At 43.9% G+C, this 19,310-nt stretch overlaps 1 pseudogene; it reads right to left on the reverse strand.

Annotated features, from left to right (window-relative positions):
- Positions 1-10,915: 10,915 nt before the first annotated feature.
- On the reverse strand, positions 10,916-11,273 carry LOC142443665 (small ribosomal subunit protein eS25-like; annotated as a pseudogene).
- Between the last annotated feature and the right edge of the window lie 8,037 nt (positions 11,274-19,310).

Below are 19,310 nucleotides of genomic sequence, written 5' to 3' on the forward strand. Positions count from 1 at the left end.
TGACATGCCCAAAGTATGTAAGAACGCATGCCCTCCTTGCCTCCAAGGGGTACTCTGGCCTTACTTCTTCCATTACAGATAGGTTTGTCCATTTCGTTCTCCATGGACTTTCAGTATTCTTCTCCAGCACCACAATTCAAATGCACGCATTCTTCTATAGTCTTTCTTAGTCTTATACCAATAAAACAACAAAAAAGACCAAGTCAAATATTGTAACAAAATGTGCAAGGACCTACTTTTACAAACCCATCATCCTCACTTTCAGCAAGCAAAGTCCAGCTTCTCTGAATGCTCGGCGGGTAGATTGAGCAAGTATGGTGAGATGATACAACCCTGACACACACACCTATCTTGATTGCAAACCATGTAGTATTCCCTTGTTCTGTTTATAAAACTGCCCCCTTGATCCTAGTACAAATTCTGAATGAACACAATGAAGTGCTCTGGCCTTCCTATTCTTCTCAAGGTTATCCATAGTTTATTATGGTCCACACCGGACAGAACCTTTGCATCATCAGTGAAACGGAAGTCAACATATTTCTAGTATTCTTTGCTTTGAGCCAAGATCCATCTGACATCAGCAAGGATATACCCCTTGTTCCACATCCTCTTCTGAATTCGGCCTGAACTTCTGGCAGTTCCCAGTCAATGTGCTTTTGCAACTGTTGTTGGATGATCTTAAGTAAAATTCGACTTATCAATTATATCATTGATACCAATGTTATTGTTCCATTGTTTGAGCATTCTGCTGGGTCACCTTTCTTTGCAATGGGCTCAAATGGGGCTCCCTTCCAGTCAGCTGGCCAGGTAGCTGTCTTCCAAATTTCCTGGCATAGGCGAGTGTGTGCTTCCAGTGTTTCTTCAACTTTCTGAAACTTTCCATGGATGTTCCGTCAATCCTAGGACCTTGTTTTCGGGCTCATGCATTCAGCGCAGCCTGGACTTCTTCCTTCGTTGGTTCTTGCTCATGGCTGCCTCTTGAAATGGCGCGCTGCTAACTTTCTGGCGCGGTGACTCTGTGCATTCTTTATATCTTCTCGTGATGCTTCCTGCACCAGTCAAGATTTTGTCTGTAGAATCTTTCAAAATTGTGACCTGAGCCTTGAATTTTTTCTTGAGTTCTTTCAGGTTCAGACGTGCTGCGTGTGTTCTTCCCTTTGGGTTTGTAAAAGTAGGTCCTTGCACATTTTGTTATAATCTTTGACTTGGTCTTTTTTGTTTGTTTTATTGGTATATAACGCACATATCATACAATTCAATAGTTCAATCATAAAAAGAAGAATTGTATAATCAGTACCACAATCAATTTTAGCATTTTTTGTGGTTAAATAGATTTTAAAATGATTTTTGTAATCACAACCAGTTCTAGTGCTACCTCCACGTACATTGTTTGCTCCCCAAATCCTCTCAACCCTAAACCCTTTCTCAGTTATTATCTCTGTGCATCTACTCCTTCTGTGCTTCAAAAAGTAGAAAACCCAACAGAAGCAATAAAAACAAGAACAAAAGAGAGTGTTAAGGATAAAATAATAATAGTATAAAGGTAAAAATACAATAATGAGTAAGAAATAACAGATGACCATCAGTATTTAAAAAGCCAGGGAAGAAATTTTTGTCATGGAACAAGCAAGAAATAGTTGCACCTAGCACAATGTCAAGTTGTGTCAAGAGGAAGGTCAACTGACCAAGTATCAAGTTCAATCCAGTATAATCAAAATTACAATTATCTCTATCTGATAGCAAAGCTGTTTGAGACACTTCTCAATGGCTAGAGGGGCTCTGTCAGTGGCTTAATCTGATTTAATAATCTTCAAATGGATTTGGGGTTCCCATTGTCCTCCCTAGCCTTCTACAAGTCGGGGGTTCACAATTTAAGCTCTGATACTCTTCCCTTCGTGATATTTGAATTTCGTTATTGTCATTTTGGATCACACAGCTGGTGTGCTTCTTCCATGAGGACTTAGGTGACTCCTCATTTAGATGGCTGCTTTAAGGCAAGCCCTTAAGACCCCAGATGTTGTTCCGATTGATAGCCAGTTACCACCTGCTTTCCTCACCACTTTTCTGTGGCACCTTAATCTTACCTGCAGTGATCATTTCAAGAAGGTGAGTATCGAGCAGGGCCATGTGATCACAACTAAACTGTGCTTGGATTGTGGCTAGAGTTAAGTTGGAGCTCAGAATCTATCTGCTTGTCCACGTGCCACATAGGTAAGGTGACCAGATTTTAGCATTGGTAAAGAGGGACACCAGCGGGACACCATTGATAAAACTCATATCCTGGCGAAATAGCCACATGGCAGCAGAACACCATATACCCTAGCTTGTCGTGCATTCTTTCCAAAAATCGGTACTTTTTTAAAACGCCGCCAGACACGGGACAAATTGTTAAAAATCGGGACTGTCCCACCAAAAGAGGGACATCTGGTCACCTTACATAGGTGTAGTTTGGTGGTCATAGTGTGACAAAATCAAAACCCCACAAGACCAACTACACCAACAACAGCAACAAGCCAGCCAGCAGACAAAAACAAAGCAAGCACAATAAATGAACAAACTAACTAAAGGCAGGAAAACAAAAACCCAGAGAAACAAAAAAGGAAAACATTGTCAATCATCCCCTTAGGATAGAAGGCAAATGCATGATAACATCATCAATTTTTCCAATGACCCAGCCCTCTGACACTGTCAGTATGAGGAGTCTATTCCAGGACAGTTCGACCGTGAGCCATAACTTAAAAGTGTTGCCCTACACAGTTCAATCTCCCCCGAGTGTCACTAGCAGCCCTAATGCCTGACAGTGAAGGGCACGCAAAACAATAGAGTTCGCACCCAGTAAGCTGATTTGCCATGTCCTCATTGTGTTATTAATAAGACTATCACTTATAAAATGTACTGTGCTCAATCACTCTCTACACAGGGCTACAGGGCTCCCCAAATAATACTTTATGCATTCCTACAGGCTTTACGTAAAGTAGCTGGCAAGTACTTAGCTGTCGAACCTCTGTGGGCCCTGGAGAGGTTATGCAGTCTCTCCAACATCCCACAGCCAGTCTGTGGCCGGGCCAGTAAACGCCTGCCTAATATCCTAACTGCAGAAATCAGCTCCCATCTGGGCCACCATGTGGCTCACATGAGGAAGATTGATGAGGGCTCCTATGTCAAGCACTTATTTGATAGGTTTTTAATGATCTTAATTTTCATTTCACTAGGAAAATAGCATATCCTTCCCTTCCTTTTTCAGGAAAAGCCACAAACCAGCCCCTTGAGAGTCTTGTTTGCAAAAAAGAACCCAACCTAACTCTGCTGACTAGCAAGAACTGATAACCTCAGGGCAGCTTTCCTGACCATAGACCACAGAACAAGGCTATGTGTTTCTGGGTGTTACTGGGCATCTTTCTTAGTTTATCATGGCCTTAAAAAAGAAAAAGCACAGCAGAAAATGTAGCTGAAGAAACACTAGGGGAAGGGAAATTGTTAAACTAAGATCTTAAACAAAATAAAGAAAATCACAGTGCATGAGGGAGGGGGCAAAGAGGATCGTAGAGACTTAAGAATGGCGGAAAGTGGTGGGAAGCTTCCAGTAGGCCAGGGAAGCTCACGTTGTTGTTGCTCCAATTAACAGCATGTTGTTGTTATTTTAGGTGTCATTGTTATTTAGGTTCCAACTCATAGTGACCCTACGTATGAGGGGGTAGCTCCCCAAAAGAGAATTGTGCTTGGCAGAGCAGAGCTTTCATGGTACTCATTTTTCCTGCTACATGAGCATCAAGCAACTTGCTCTGAGTTAGTGCACCCAGTGGCTTCACCTGAGAAGTTTCTCTCTGGTGTGAATTTTTTATAAAAGAAATTTTGCTCAAACCTTGGTTTTTGTCATTTAAGAGAACAGCTTGCAGCTGTGAGATTTTGTTTCCAGCTTGGGGAAAGTGCCACAGAAACTGTTGTGATGATGAACACAGCATTATAAGAAAAGCTTGAGTGTATGAATGGTTTTCTTATTTCCAAAAAGGGGAGATGTCGAATGATGACAAACCTCATTCTGGACATCCATCAACTTACCAAAAGGACAAAAATGTCAACTCTAGTGCATTTGGAGTTCGTTCCAGCAGGTCAGACTGCTGTTCAAGCTTTCTAGTTAGAGGTTCTGAAAAGATTGCACAGCAGTGTGCACCAAAAAAGGGCCTGATTTGTGGCAGATCGGGGACTGGTTTGGCCACCATGACAATGCACCTGCTCACACCACGACAATCTCAGTGCACCCGTTTTTGGCAATAAAACAGTATCCCTATCTTGTCCCACGCACCTTACTCACCTGACCTTGCCCTGCACGGCTTCTTTTTGTTTCCACAAATGGAAAGGGACATGAAATGACAGAGATTTGTGGACATAGAAGAGGCGAAGAAAAAATAAGGGAAGTGCTATCAGCCATCCAAACAGATGAGTTTGAAAAATGTTTCCAAGAGTGGAATTGCAGATTTGACAAAGGTATTAAGTGTCATGGAAAGTGCTTTGAAGGTGAGAAAGTTGGTTTTAAAAAAATTTAACACAAAACTATGAAAAACATTCCGGCTTTTTAGGGGTGCCTATGTGGATGATAGATAGATAGATAGATAGATAGATAGATAGATAGATAGATAGATAGATAGATAGATATAAAGACCACCCATCGGGCACCAAAATCACCTTCAAGCAGCTACATCCATCAGATCCCTACCCTCCATCCTTGTCTCCTTCCCCCTTCCTCACTCTTCTTTACACTCCCATACATATATAATCCATATGGCCAACTCCTAACCCAGTGGCTTATACGGCTTAGTTTTGGCTAGTCCCCCTTGTCGGTCCAGCTGGCCATACCACCCAAGCTGGCCTCCACATCCAGGTGCTCCCTAACTCACCCTAGTGTACAGTCTTTGTGCCATATCCTAATTTCCTCTCTCAACTGCTAAAAGATGAAATCAGCATCCATCTTAAGGTGACAACGTTTTAGTGTTTTTATGTCAATGTTAAAGGCTTGCTTTAAGGAGACGCTTCAGATATAATATATGGCTTAGGGTAGAGGTAATACTCACACATTGTTGTTATCCTCAAAATCATTGTTGTTATCCTGCAAACCTTTTTTTTGGGGGGGGGAGGAAATAGTGGGATTTCCAAAGATAATTACAATTATTTCTCCCATAACCATCATCGTCACAGGCCAAGATAATAGTAAGAATTGGTATAAGTACTTCTATAGATTTTGGCTTTTCATGGAACAGTATTTTTGAGGCATGATGAAAAATAAAGAGTGTGTGTGGCCTTTATTGTGGATATTAGAGAGAATTTTTTAAATGAAATATCCATTCGATTTAAAATATCAAGTAAAGGTGTGGATCCGTATTAGAAAAATGAAACAAAGAGCTCTGTCCAAGTTAGAGATGTTGGTCTCTGTGTGGTCCAGGTGAGATGTGCTTGGAAGAGGCAGACCAGCCATCCCAACAGTTGAGCAGACACAAAGGGTGGGAATCTTCTCTCTCATTTCCCAGTCTGAGCTTGCTCCTTCCCTCCAATTCATCTCTGTTGCCTCACTCATGGGGCAAATAGTTTTGCTGCCAGAGCTGAGCAGTCTCGGGCAGGTCTGCGGCTGGCTGTGATGCAGATGAGCCATTTGGAGAACAGACAACACACTCTCTTTCCAGGTCTTGGGAGGAAGCCAACCTTTGACACCGCCTAGGATGTTTTTCAAAGGATGAGCCACAGCAGGGGTAACTGGAGCCAGAGTGAGGCCTCTCAGCCCTGAAAACCTGCCACTTTGCTGAGGCCCCCATCCCTGAGTCTCTTCCTTGGTTGCAAGCAGGGCTAAATTACCAATTCACAAAGCTTGCACAAGCCCAATTGTGCCTTCCTACCAATCTGCAATGCACAATTTCACCTGACCCCACCAAAGACGTGGTGAGGCTCGTGCGAAGTGACTCACAAGCAAACACAATTAAGCCCCTGTGTAGCTTGCTCAATGCAAGCCGGTGAATACTAGCTAGCCCACCCTTGACTGCAAGGACCTTACAGCCAGTCTTCCAGCTTCGGGAAGAGTTTCCAGTTCTGTTTCCAGCACCAAGAAACGGCAGGGGACAAGGGAGAGGGGAGTTCAGCCACCACCACTCCCTGGGGGGAAATAAAAAGCAAAAATTGCCATCAATTTAGTTCAAATGCATGCCAACCCTAGATGTACCGGAGCAGCCCTGGGCTCCCTAGAGTGTCCAATGACTGGGTTTTTTGTTTTGTTTTTCAGAAATAGATTGTCAGGGTTTTCTTTCGAGGTGTCTTGGCATGGATGTGAGCCTCCTTTGGGTGCGCTGAGCATGGTGACTGTTTGTACACCCAGGGGCCCCATACCCCTGCCCAGCCCAACTCAGCATATAAAGCCAGCGTTTCTACCACATGAACACCACTTGAAGAAAAAAATCTCCTCCTCACTCCTCCCTTTCCTGTTGAATTGCTGCCTCGCAGCCAGGCCCATATGGAAATTCTGGAGAGGATTCTGTTTCTGATCAATTTCATCTTCACTGACTCTTGAGAACCTATAGAAGTATTAAAGAAAAGACCTTCAAGTTGGAGCGATATAAACTGATACTCGCGATCTGCTTGGGGAGCTTCCAAAATGCTACCCTCAGAGGCTTGTGAAATAAGGTTCTGTCCATCACGGCCCACTGGCATCAGAGTTGGACACTTCCATGGAAACCTGACTTTGAATCCTCCCCTTCGAAGGACGGGAGCAGGTCTGGCTAATGGGCAGTGTATGAGCACTTGAATGTCGAGAAGCTTCACAGGAGCAGCGGTGGAAGGTTGATGGATTCTCTCGGCTCAGAGCTCACAGCAGACTGTGGCTTCCATCTGCCAGCCTGGGTTAACTCAGGAATGACCCAACATGAGCACACTCAAAGGAAAGGGCTGACATACATGGCTTTCATGTACTCAACAATCACTTGAATTTTTTTAATTTTTAATTTCAACTCTCTTTGATGTTGCTGCTGCTGCTGTCGTTGGATCGATATCTAATGCTTGATGACCCCATGCAAACGTAATCAATGCTGCCCAATCTGGTGCCATCCCCATGATTGGCTGCTGATTGGTAATGGTAATCTTTAGGACAGCGGTACAAATGACCTTTTTACCAAGGTTGCCTAACACCATCAGAAAACACATATTTCCGGTGGTCTTAGGAACCGAGACACCGCTCCTCTATCCATCTCCAGGAGATGGATACACATAAGAGCACCAGGCGTGAAGAGTGTTACGCATGCTACACCATGCTTCAAGGCAAAATTTCATTGATTTGTAATTAGAAATAAATATTTCACCATCTATAATTACATACTGTTTTGTGATTAATCTCTATGCTGTCATTATGTTCAATTTGTAACAATGAAAATACATCCTGCAGATCAGATATTTAAATTATGATTTATAACTAGCAAAAATTACAGTTATGAAGTAGTAACAAAAATATTTTTATGGCATTGAAGGGTTGTGGCATTAGGAAGGTTGAGAGCCACTGCTTCAGGGTTTTCATTGTTGATTTGTTTTTCAGAAGCAGATGGCCAGGCCTTTTTTCCTGGCCCATCTCAGTCTTGAGGAGCCTATTCAGCACCACACGTCATGTAAGCCTCCACTAACGGACAGTGATTTCCTCAATGTGGTCACATAGCACTGATGGTGCAGTCAGGTTAGCTTTAGACTTCTAACCTCAAGGTCAGTGGTGGGTCTCCTCTGTGGGAAAGAGATCAGGCTCTCTGTTCCTATCAAGATTGACAAGCTTGGAATACATGGTTTTTATGGGTAGAAATCAACTCGATAATGGTGGGATTGGGGAAAATTCCATTTGAGATGGCTTTATTTCATTGGAGTCAACAGTTAACAGTTCCAACCAGATTATCTTGTTTTGTTGGTCTGTTAAATGATTTTCAATATAATCGTTCATTTTAGAAATTTTTGTGGCAATAATGTGAGCATCAGCCCAAATCACTTGAAAGGATGTATATTAGGTATTCAACAAGATTATTCAACCCCCATGTTAAAATTCACTTAAGAGAAATTGTACTCTTGGCTTTCTCTTGTATATGTAATTGTGCAGTCTCTATTGGGAAGGATAATGATATCCGAGGGCCCACCCTCTACCTTCAAGGGCCATAAAATGAGAGCACAAAATCTGTCCCTCTTGTCATCCTTAGGTTCCCTAGAGTCAGTTCACACTCATGGTGTTGTTATTCAGTGCCAACTCACAGAAGAACAAGACACTATCTACTCCTGCACCATCCTCACTATTGTTTTTATGTCTGAACCCACTGGTGCGGCCACTGTGTCGATACAGCTCTTCAGTGATCTTCCTCCTTTGCTACCCTTTTACGTTAGTGACTGCAATCCCCTCTCCCTGATAACATGTCCCAAGTCTCACCATCCTCACTTCTTTAAGGAGCATTGTGGCTGTACTTCTTCCAAGACAGACTTATTTGTTTATCTGGAAGGTCACGGTACTTCCAGTGTTCTTCATCAGCACCATGATTCAAATGAATCAAATCTTCTCCAGTCTGCCTTATTCAACGTCCAACTAGCACATATATAAGCCAATTAAAAATACTGTCTTGTGTTTAGTGCACCTTAGTCTTCAAAGCAGCACTCTGCTTTTCAACACTTTCCTAAAAGGCAGCATATTTACCCAATGGACTGAGTCATTTGATTTATACATTGCTGTTTGCGTGAATACTGATTGTGGATACGAGCAAGAGGAAATCCTTCACAACTTCAGACTTTTCTCCATTTATCATGATGTTATAAATTGTCCAGGTGTGCAGAGAGGATTTTTTTCCCTTTACATTGAGTTGTAATCCATATGGAAGACTGCATCCTTGACCTTCATCACCAAGTGCTCCTCGCTTTCAGTAAGCAAAGTTGTGTCATCTGCATATCACAGGTTGCTAATAAGCCTTCCTCCAACCTGATGCCAAATTCATCTTCATCTAATCCCGCTTCTTTGATTGTTAGCTCAGCATACAGACTGAATAAGTATGGCAAGAGGATACAACACTGACACAAACCTTTTCTGATTTCAAAACATGCGACACTGTTGTTCTGTTTGAACACCTGCCTCTTGATTCATGTGGAGGTTCTGGTTGAGCACTAAGTGTTTTGGAATTCCCATTCTTCTTAATGCTATCCATACTTTGTGAACCTCTGCACAGTGCAATGTCTTGCTATCATCCATGAAACACAAGTAAACGTGTTTCTGGTATTCTCTGCTCTCGGTCAAGACCCATCTGACTTCAGCAATGATATCTCTTGTTCCACATCCTCTTCACATCCTGAACCACTGTAATCTCCCTGTTAACATATTGCTACACCATTGTTGGATGGTCTTCAGCAAAATTTTACCTGTATGTAACACCAATGACATTATTCTATAATTCGAGCATTATGTTGACTCACCTATAATTTAAGCCTTCTGTTGGAATGGGTACAAATGCAGATCTCTTCCAGGCAGTTGGCCAGGTAGCTTTCTTCCAAATTTCCTGGCCTGGATGAGGAAGGACTTCCAGTGCTTCATCACCTTGTGGAAACATTTCCATTGGTATTCCATTAATTCCTGGAGTCTTGATTTTGGTTAATGCTGTCTGTATGACCTGGATTTCTTCCTTCAGTACCATTAATTCTTGATCATATGCTTCCTCCTGAAATGGTGGAATGTCAACTAGTTCTTTTTGGAAAAGCGACTCTGTGTATTCTTTCCATTTTCTTTTGATACTTCCTGCATCATCCAATATTTTATCCATAGAATTTTTCAAGATGGCCACTCGAAGCTTGAATTTTTCTTGAGTTCTTTCCATTTAAGACATGCCCAATGTGTTCTTCTTTTTTGATTTTCTAACTCTAGGTCCTTGCACATTTCATTATCATATTTGACTTTGTCTTCTTAAGCTGCCCTATGAAATTTTCTGTTCAGGTCTTTGACTTCATAATTTCTTCCATTTGCCTTAGTGATTAAGAGCAAGTTCCAGAATCTCTTCAGACATTACATGTCTCTTTTTCCTTCACTGTCTGTTTAGTAACTCTTTGCTTTCTTCAAGTATGTGGTCCTCCCACAGCTCATCAGGTCTACTTTATTAGTGTTTAATGCATCAAAACTGTTATTGAAATATTCTTAAACTTGTGTACAACATAATCAAGTCATATATTTACTCTCATGCCTTGTTTTACTTTTCGTCAACTTCAACTTGAACTTGTATATGAGCAATTGATAGTCTGTTTCACAGTTAGCCCCTGGCCTTGTGTTTGCTGCTGATGTTGAGCTTCTCCATCAAGTCTTTCCATAAAAGCAATTTGATTTCTCTGTATTTAATCTGGAGAAGTCCATGTGTATAATCACCTTTTGTGTTATTTAAAAGGGTATTTTCTATGAACAAGTCATTAGCTCTTGCAAAATTAAATCATGCAATCTCCAGCTTTGTTTCTATTACCAACACAATACTTTCCAACTACTGTTCTTCCTTTTTATTTCCAAATTTTGCATTCTAATTGCCAGTAATGATCAATGCACCCTGATTACATTTTTGAACAATTTCTAACTGAAGATGTTTGTAGACTTCTCCAATTTCTGCATCATTACCTTTATTGGTTGAATAATAGTTCTATTGATTGGATATCCTGGTATTTGGAATTACATTATCCTATAACAGACAGCATTGTACTTCAAGATAGATCTTAAAATTTCCTTTTTGACAAAGAATATAACACCATTTCTTTTGATTGTGTCATCCCCAGCAGAATCAACTGTATGATTTTCTGATTCAAAACGACCAATACATTTCAGTTCACTAATGCTTAGAATATCAATATTTTTTATTAAATAAAATTTAATTGGTAAAAATGTACAGTTGGTTGGACCTGCTCATGCATCTTCACCAACCACTGGAGCATCTCCACCCTTGGTCTTCCTGGTGTAACTTATGTGACTCCTGTGTTCTGAGACCAGCTTGATAAGCTCTTGAAGGGTTGCCTTGGCCAGGGGACCTGGAATGTCCGGTCTCTCAGAGACAGCATCTGGGGTGATAAGCATACAGTTGGGAACTACTCTACAGAGCTCGTCGTGGGTGGCTTTGTCAAACAAGACCAGGGTATCGAGATTGTCCCAAGCTTTGCCTCTGGACCATGTCTTCTTCTTGGCTTTGCCCCAGATTCATTTATGGGTCTTTGTCCTTCTTGGCCATCTTTCAGGCATCTTTCTTCTCATTGTCCTTGAGCGGCATCGCAAAGCTCAGAGAGCAACTATTACTGGAGCAGCCTTGCTCAGATGTCGGACGAAAAGGAGAATATCAATCTCTTTGTGCTCTATTTCATTTTTAACAACTTCCAATTTTCCTGCATTCATATTGTATACATCCCAAGTTCCAATGACTAATTTATGGTTACACCTTTTCCCTCTCAATGGGAGCTGTATCCCATCAGCAAGTGAAGGTCTCACAGACTTTCCTCCACCCGTGTCACTATGGTAGACTCTACTTTGAGAAGGCAGCTCTTTGTCGATCACAGTTTGAGAGTCTTCGGACCTAAGGGGCTCATCTTCTGGCACTATCTCTGGCAAGGTTCTCCTTCTGTTCTCTAGGTTTTTAGTAACCGACAATCTCTCAGTGCTACCCATCGGGTTTTCAGTGGTCAATTCCTCTGATGTGGACAGCCGATTCCTTTTTTTTTTTTCCTAGTCTGGAAACTCTCCTAAAATCTTTTCACTTTGGGTGAACTTGCTGGCATTTGAAATACCAATGACATAGCTTCCAGCATCACAGCAACACACAAGCCACCACAAACTGACAGACACATGGTGGAGTCTGTCTTCACAGATATAAATCACTATGCAAAGAAAGAGTGAAAAGTCCATCTTTACACAGTGGCTTTTGCCAAAAAATGTATAAAGCATGGAGATGCAGTCTTCCCAGATGATTTGCCGTGCTTCTAGCTTCAATTTCCATTTCAAGCTCTTGGCAAAGATGGGCACAAAGTATGTTTCCTATTAGACTATAAAGTAAATGTAATGCTTACATCTTTAGTTTTTACGATTATACAGCTCCTCTCTGAAGCCCCTAAGAAATCTTGGGGCTTTCTCTGGATCACAAAAGGGCTCATGCAGGAGTTGTTTTCCTTTCTTTATGGAGAAAAAAAATGCAAAGAAAGGGCATGACTAAGTTTGACTGAGAGGCAAATCTGTGTGTTGGTGAACTTCCAAATTGGTAAACTGCCCATACAGCTTCGGCTGCTCCTCCCACCTGGTCTTCATGCTGAGGCCAGATGCTGTTCTCCGAATGCTGTCGTGCCCGGCACTTGGCATGTTCAAAGTATGCTCAATAAAGTGTTGGTGAATGAATGCATGATGGAATGAATGACCAAACAAACGCTAATTTCCAGAGTGTAGAGTCCAATTCATGGCCACCCCATTGTGCAGAGTACAGCTGTGCTCCTTGGGTTTTCATGTCTGAGCCCAGGTGGACTTTGATCCGAAAGTCAGCAGTTCTAAACCACCAGCCATGCTGTCGGAGAAAGACAGGTGTTCTACTTCTGTAAATAGTTGCACAGTTTCAGAAAATCACAGGGGAAGCTCTACCCTGTCCTAAGGTTCACTATGAGTCAGAATTGATTCGATGGCAGTGACTTTGCTTTGGCTTGGTCTGAACCTTCCAGAAATAAGTTGCCATGCCCCTTTTTCCCAAGGCCCCTCTGGGAGGATTAGAACCACACAACTTTGGGTTCATCACCAGTAACTTAACCCTATGTGCCACCCAAAGACCTACATGGATTTGGTTTTCCTGTTTATGTGTTGCAGCTAAAGAGACTGTTGTGAGAGGACAGAATGAAATAGAACAATGGCGGACAGGTACAAAAGAGTCAGGTAAAGGATTATCTAACACAAAGGGAACTTGAGCGGGTCTGCTGTAAAGGATTATCCAAGTCAAGGAAACATGAGCACGGCTATGGTGGGGAAGAGGAAACTGGTGAGAAGGAGAGCCTGAGGAGCTGACCAGAAGACCAATCGAGAGTTCGCTTTTCGGAGGCAAACTGAATGATGGTATTGGTCATAGATCACAGGAGTTGCTTAGACATGACCTAACAACATTGTTTTGACCCAATAGGTGACACAATCAGTAGCTGCGAACTGAAAGACTAGGGGTTCAAGTCCACCCAAAGGCTTGAGATTGAGCTCTGGAAATTTAGTCATTGACGACCCTACAGGGTTGTATTCTAGGGTTTGGCTCAAAAATTAAAAAACCTTCCAAGGCTCACATATCACGGTTCTACTGTAACACATTTGGGGTAGCCATGAGTTAGTCAAGTTCACAGCAATTGATTTACTGAAATGTTGCTTGAGGAACGACTATCTCTATATAGACCTGACAATGCAAGCTCATGTGTGTTTTTATTTTAATTACTGTAGTTCAATACCTAGAACGTGAGCTCTAGGTGGGAACAGATGTGGCTTTAGATCTGGCTTTGCCACACATTAGCTCTGAAACCTTGGGCAAACAATTAAACTGCCCCAAGCTTCCTCTCGTTCTCAAATGCTGCCCGCCCGCCCCCCCATCATGATCCTAATTCTACCAGAGGAAGTACACTGGTACAGATAGGAACTGGAACCACAGGGAATCCAGGACAGATGATCCCTTCAAGACCAGTTGTGAGAGTGGCAATACTGGGAGGATGGAGGGAAGGTGGGGTAGAAAGAGGGAACTGATTACAGGGATCTACATATAACCTCCTTCCTGGGGGGTGGACAACAGAAAAGTGGGTGAAGGGAGACATCCAGGCAGTGTAAGACATGACCAAATAATAATAATTTATAAATTATCAAGGGCTCACAAGGGAGGGGTGGTGGGGAGGGAGGGGGAAAATGAGAAGCTGATACTAGGGGCTCAACTAGAAAGCAAATGTTTTGAGAATGAGGTTGGCAACAAATGTGCTTGACACAGTGGATGGATGGATGGATTGTGATAAGAGTTGTATGAGCCCCCCAAAAATGACTTTTAAAAAATCCAAAAAAAACTGCCCCGTGGAGTTTCCCAGGCTGTAACCTTTCCAAGAGGAGACTGTCCCATCTTTCTCCCATAGAGCCACTGGAGGTCAAAGCCACCACCCTTTCTGTTGGCAGACAAGTGTGAAACCACTGTGACATCACCCTCCTCCCCGCCCCTCCCCGTGCCCAGCCACGAAAACCTCTGTGGCACTCGGCGTCGCCATCAGTGACGACAACAGGTTTGGGAAGCTTCTTAGGACCATGGAGTCACAATCACCTTGAGTACTATCTGACATCGTTTGGGTATATATTACTCTTGACTCAACTTTATTCCTACGATGAGCCAAACCTCTCTCCTTTCCGTTTGCTGACACAACTCTTGCAGTGGTAGTTGAAGTGAGCCGAGTTGGAGCCATCACGGTGGCCCGCTGCAGTGTGTCCCAGTGATACAGTGTCCTCGGCTCTGCCGGCTGAGTCCGGGACGAGGCATCCCAAGTGAAGACTGCAGAACACAGGTGTAAAATCTTTTCCAGCCCCGAGCTAGGATAAGGTATTAAAGCTCCTTATGACTGGATGTCATACAACATGCGCCTGAATCGCCAGCTTAGGAAGGGATATAAGTTGTGCCCACCTTTCTTGTGCAACGGGGCGAAACCCATGAAAACTCTCCTCCCAAAGAATAATATTTCACCTCTAAGAGAAATGAAATGGGGACAGAAAATACTATGAAGCTCCACTTACATAAGTTTGATGTAAAGTGCTGTCGTGTCATAGACACCAAACAACAGCGGCCCTTTCCTCCACGTAGCTGCCGGCCCCTCCTCCGGTCCCTGCGCCTGGCCTCTCGGGCTGGCGGGTTCCTAGGTAAACACAAGGACCTTCACTGTGGTAGGAGCCTCTTGTTTTTCTCAGAAGGAGTTTTTGTTTCTGCCTTCAACCCTTTTCCGTCTCGTGAGCGTCTCCCTTTGTTGTCTTTGCTGTGTCCGCTGGTAATAAGAGGATTTTGTTTCCATACCGATTTGGCAAGCTTCCTTCCTGGCATTCAGAATCTGCCTTCAGATGTCAGAACCCCAGATAATGGTCCATTGCGAGCCCTCTGCTAGGGCCGTGACGGAAGGAACAAGGGAGGCTCTAGTCTCTGCACACCGTCACGTCAACATGCTCCGTGCGTGATGAGTGGCCCAGTGTGCGCTAACAGTGCCTCCCTGTTCCCGCCACCACCCTGGGCCATTCACATGCAAGGCCAGGGTTTTGAAAGTGTCAGGATTTTCTCATCCCCCCTCACACCGTTTGCAAGGTCCATAGAGTTTTCTAAAGAACTGCCTCACTCAGAGCAACGTTTGATTCCCTGCCTTTTAATCAAGAGCCATTCTTCCTGCCTCGAGACATCCAGCCCTCCCATACCTCTTTCTCCATGCAGATTCGGTTAAGATGCCTTCTTCCTTCACAGGAAAAGCTAAATATATACCACATAATGTTTTTACAATATCTGTGACCCCCCACCCCACCCCCACACACCTCCTTCCAAAACTATTCTGCACGATATTATGAGGATGGTCCATAACATGACGTGTGTGTGTGTGTGTGTGTGTGTGAACCCTTAGACTTCTACAGCACAGAGTGCATGCGAGTGTGAATCTTGCACTTTAATACAAACGCATTGATAGCGGTTCATTGGTTGTAGTCAGTGGGCCACCTGAGGGCCAGGCGCCAGGACAAGGAAAAGCTGTGTGCAGGAGGAAGAATGGGGATGTGGGAACTTTCGAACCTTTCAGCTCAGTTCTTCTGAAACCTACACTTGCTCTAGAAAATAAAGTGCATGTTTTAAATATACCTGGGGAAATAGAGAAAACCTAGACGTTTGTGTAACCTGCCTATAACTAGGTGATTAAACACTCCAGCTAAGATAGATTATGATGATGAACCTCCAGAGCCTGTTCAAAGAAGACCCTCGTGTCTAGAGGTGCCTACCGACCAGCAAATCCTGGCCCATTTGAAAACACCTGTGGGTTTGCTCAGGGCAGCTCCCTCACCTCCGGGAGGAGAAACTGAGGCTCAGAGAGGTGGGATGGAATGTCTGCAGCTGACTGGCACACTCGCCGCAGAGCTCAGTAATTAATTCATGTCACAGAGGCCTCTTTCTTCCGAGTGTGATTTGGATAGTCAAAACTTGGTGAGAGTTACTTACACTTTTCAAAAGATTGACTTTGTGACTTTCTCGTTGCTCTACTCTAGTCTTCGGTCCTTACTTTCTGGCTCCGTCTGAATCCAGCTAAGCAGATGACTGGCTAGAATTATGAGTGTGAGCGAGCGGAATGCGCATCCTCAGTAAGATGCACAGAATGGTGTGAGAGACAGAGGGACAGCCCTTACTTACAGTGGTGAAGTCCGCTGAAGACGCCCCATCAACGCTGAGTGTTGGATGCGTCCCGTTCATCCTCCCATTGTTTCCTCAAATGAATCTCGAGTGTCCATTAAATACAGGGGGTGGTGAGTAGGTCTTGAAATCATTGCGAATTATAGAGAAAAATAAAACTATCCCTCTGCCTTAAGAGACTTAAAATCTAATACTATAGACTGCCGGTAAACAAGCAAACACAAAGGAAGCCACATTAGGGAAGCCTAAGCTGTGTTGCGGCCCTGGTAGTGCTATTGGGTAAGCATTCGACTTCTAACCACAAGGTCAGCAGTTCAATGGCACCATCTGCTCCTTGGGAGAAAGATGAGACGATCTGCTCCCTCTCATAAAGACTTAGAGCCTCAGAAATCCTATATCAGGTCACTACGAGTTGCAATCAACTCAGTAGCAGTTTGTTAAGGATTATTGGAAAAACTAGTCATGAGGAATGGAAACGGTTGAACAGCACAATGAATGTGTTTCATGTCTCCAAACTCCATGTGTGAAGATGGTTGAAATGTGGCTGCTATTTCTACATGTACCCCACTAACAATGTATGTAAAATATTAATAAGTAAGCCACAGTCGGCGTGCTCTCATGAAGCCATCCAGCACAGGAGCACAGGGAATTTCCCACGTGTACAGACCCAGGGAAAGTGAAGGAGAGACGGGCATTCCAAGCCAAGCAAGCTTGCCAGAGAACCTGTCATAGCCAGTGTGGAGCACCGCAGAGCCTCTCGGAGCAGCCAGAGCAGTGCTTCGGCAGCACTAGCATGGCAGGAACCAGAAGGTAGATTCCAGTTTGGTAGCTCAGGAGTGGGCCCTGACATTCTACATTGCTAGCAAGCTCCCAGGTGATGCTGATACGCTGTGGCAAAGAGTTGCAAGGGAGATGGAGGATGTTGGAGAAATCATCAGGAGTCACTGTTTTGTAGACAGTGCTACAGAATTTGGAATCTTTCTTGAAAGTAATATGAAGAACAATTATACTTGAATATCGTTAAACGGGGGTTGGCTTCCTAAGTGTATTGGAAGCCTGAGAGTGGTTTCCACGGGAGGCCTCCTCCCAGTCTTAGCTGCGGAGAGCATCACACACAGCCCTGGGTGCAGGGGTGGGAAACCTTTTTAACTGCCAAGGGCCATTTGGATATTTATAACATCAGTCGGGGCCCATGTTGGTCAGACATTCAATTAATCCACCCTAATGTGATGGCTAGGACTGCTTCTCTTTGTTGAAGCAGGGCTTGTTAGCTGGTATGTTAGACAGGGCTCTCTAGAGAAACAAAACCAGAACACTATTGATATTCGTGATTTCTCAGGCTTTATAGTCTGTGGGCTGGACATTCACCACCCCTGGTTTAGAGTGTGGTACAGAAGGAGCTATAGCGGCACAGTGGGTTACATGGTGTGATCATACGGTCAGCAGTTTGAAACCACCAGCTGCTCTATGGGAGAAAGATGAGTCTTTCTACTCTCATAATGATTTATAGCCTCAGAAACCCCTGGGAAACTCTACTCTGTCCTATAGAGTCACCATGAGTCAGAATCAACTCAGTGATAGTGGGTTTGAGTTCTGAGTTTGGTGCTGTATGAAGACGTCTCTGGGTAGTACAACTGGTTTGCCTCCACTATTGACCTAGCCATTGTTAGTTTGAACACACCCACCGACACTGCATGAAAAAAGAAAAAGGAAAAAAAAAACATTCTCTTTTTGTTAAGATCTAGTCTGTCACACATGAGGTCCTTAATAGTGATTCACCCATTTATCAAATTCACTCAACTCTGAGCACTGGAAAGACAGATATGTCTTAAAGCACTGAGCCCTCAAAATGAATGCCAGTCTTAGGTAAGGCTTCCAGAAGAGCAAACAGATCTGTCTTGGAAGATGTACAGCCAGAATGCTCCTTAGAACAAGGATGGTGAGACTTCATCTCTCACATACTTTGGACATGTGATCAGGAGTGATCACAAGTCTTTGGTCAACAGCATGATACTTAGTAAAGTGTGTGTGGAGGGGGCATCGGAACAGAGGAAGGTCCTCAGTGAGGTGGACACTGGCATAGCGGCTGCCATGATGGACTCAAGCCAGTACAAGGATGGTGCAAGGCTGGGCGGTGCTTTGTCCCGTTGAGCCTAGAGTCACTGGGAGTCAGTCCCGAACAACAACAAGACCACTCTGATCCATAGTTGTTCGGTTAGCTTTGGCCATGTGATGTCTGTCCCAGATGAGAAGTTCTCAAACTTCAGCATGCCTCAGAATCACGCGTGGGCTTGTCACAACACAGATGGCTGGGCCCCATCCCCGGTGCCTGTGACTCAGGTATCCCAGGTCAGAGCCTGAGAGGCTGCATATGTAACATGTTCCCCAGTTGCTGCGGATGCTGCTGGTCTGGGGTCACTCTTGGAGAACCACTTTCTCAACAGGCTGCTGTTACTTTCTCCCGGGGGTATTAACCCACAAGGTATGTGGTTAGGGCCGTGGGCTCTAGCCTGTGGCCCCGCGGGCCAGTTCCTCAACCTCTCTATCAGATACTTTGTAATGCCAATGTGAGGATGCGCTACCATAGAGGACACTCGGCAATTGCATCTAGAAGCGCCTTGATGGCGCAGTGATTAAGCACTTGGCTGCTAACAGAATAACTGGGGTGGGGGCAAGGGTGCTCCTAAGCCCGCTCTGCTGAGGAAGAAAGGGCCTGACATTCCACCCCATGAAGATGGCAGCCTATGAAAGCCCATGGGACAACTTCTACCCTTTCGATCACTTTTTTCGGAGTCAGGAAGCACTCAACAACGTGCAGCAGCAGCAGCAACAGTCATTATCATTGCAAAAGGAGCTCACCTCACTTGCTAATGGCACAGATGAGAGAGAAGAAATTAAAGAGCTACA

The sequence above is a fragment of the Tenrec ecaudatus genome, chromosome 3 (assembly GCF_050624435.1).
Source record: "Tenrec ecaudatus isolate mTenEca1 chromosome 3, mTenEca1.hap1, whole genome shotgun sequence".
In the NCBI taxonomy this organism is placed as follows: Eukaryota; Metazoa; Chordata; class Mammalia; order Afrosoricida; family Tenrecidae; genus Tenrec; species Tenrec ecaudatus.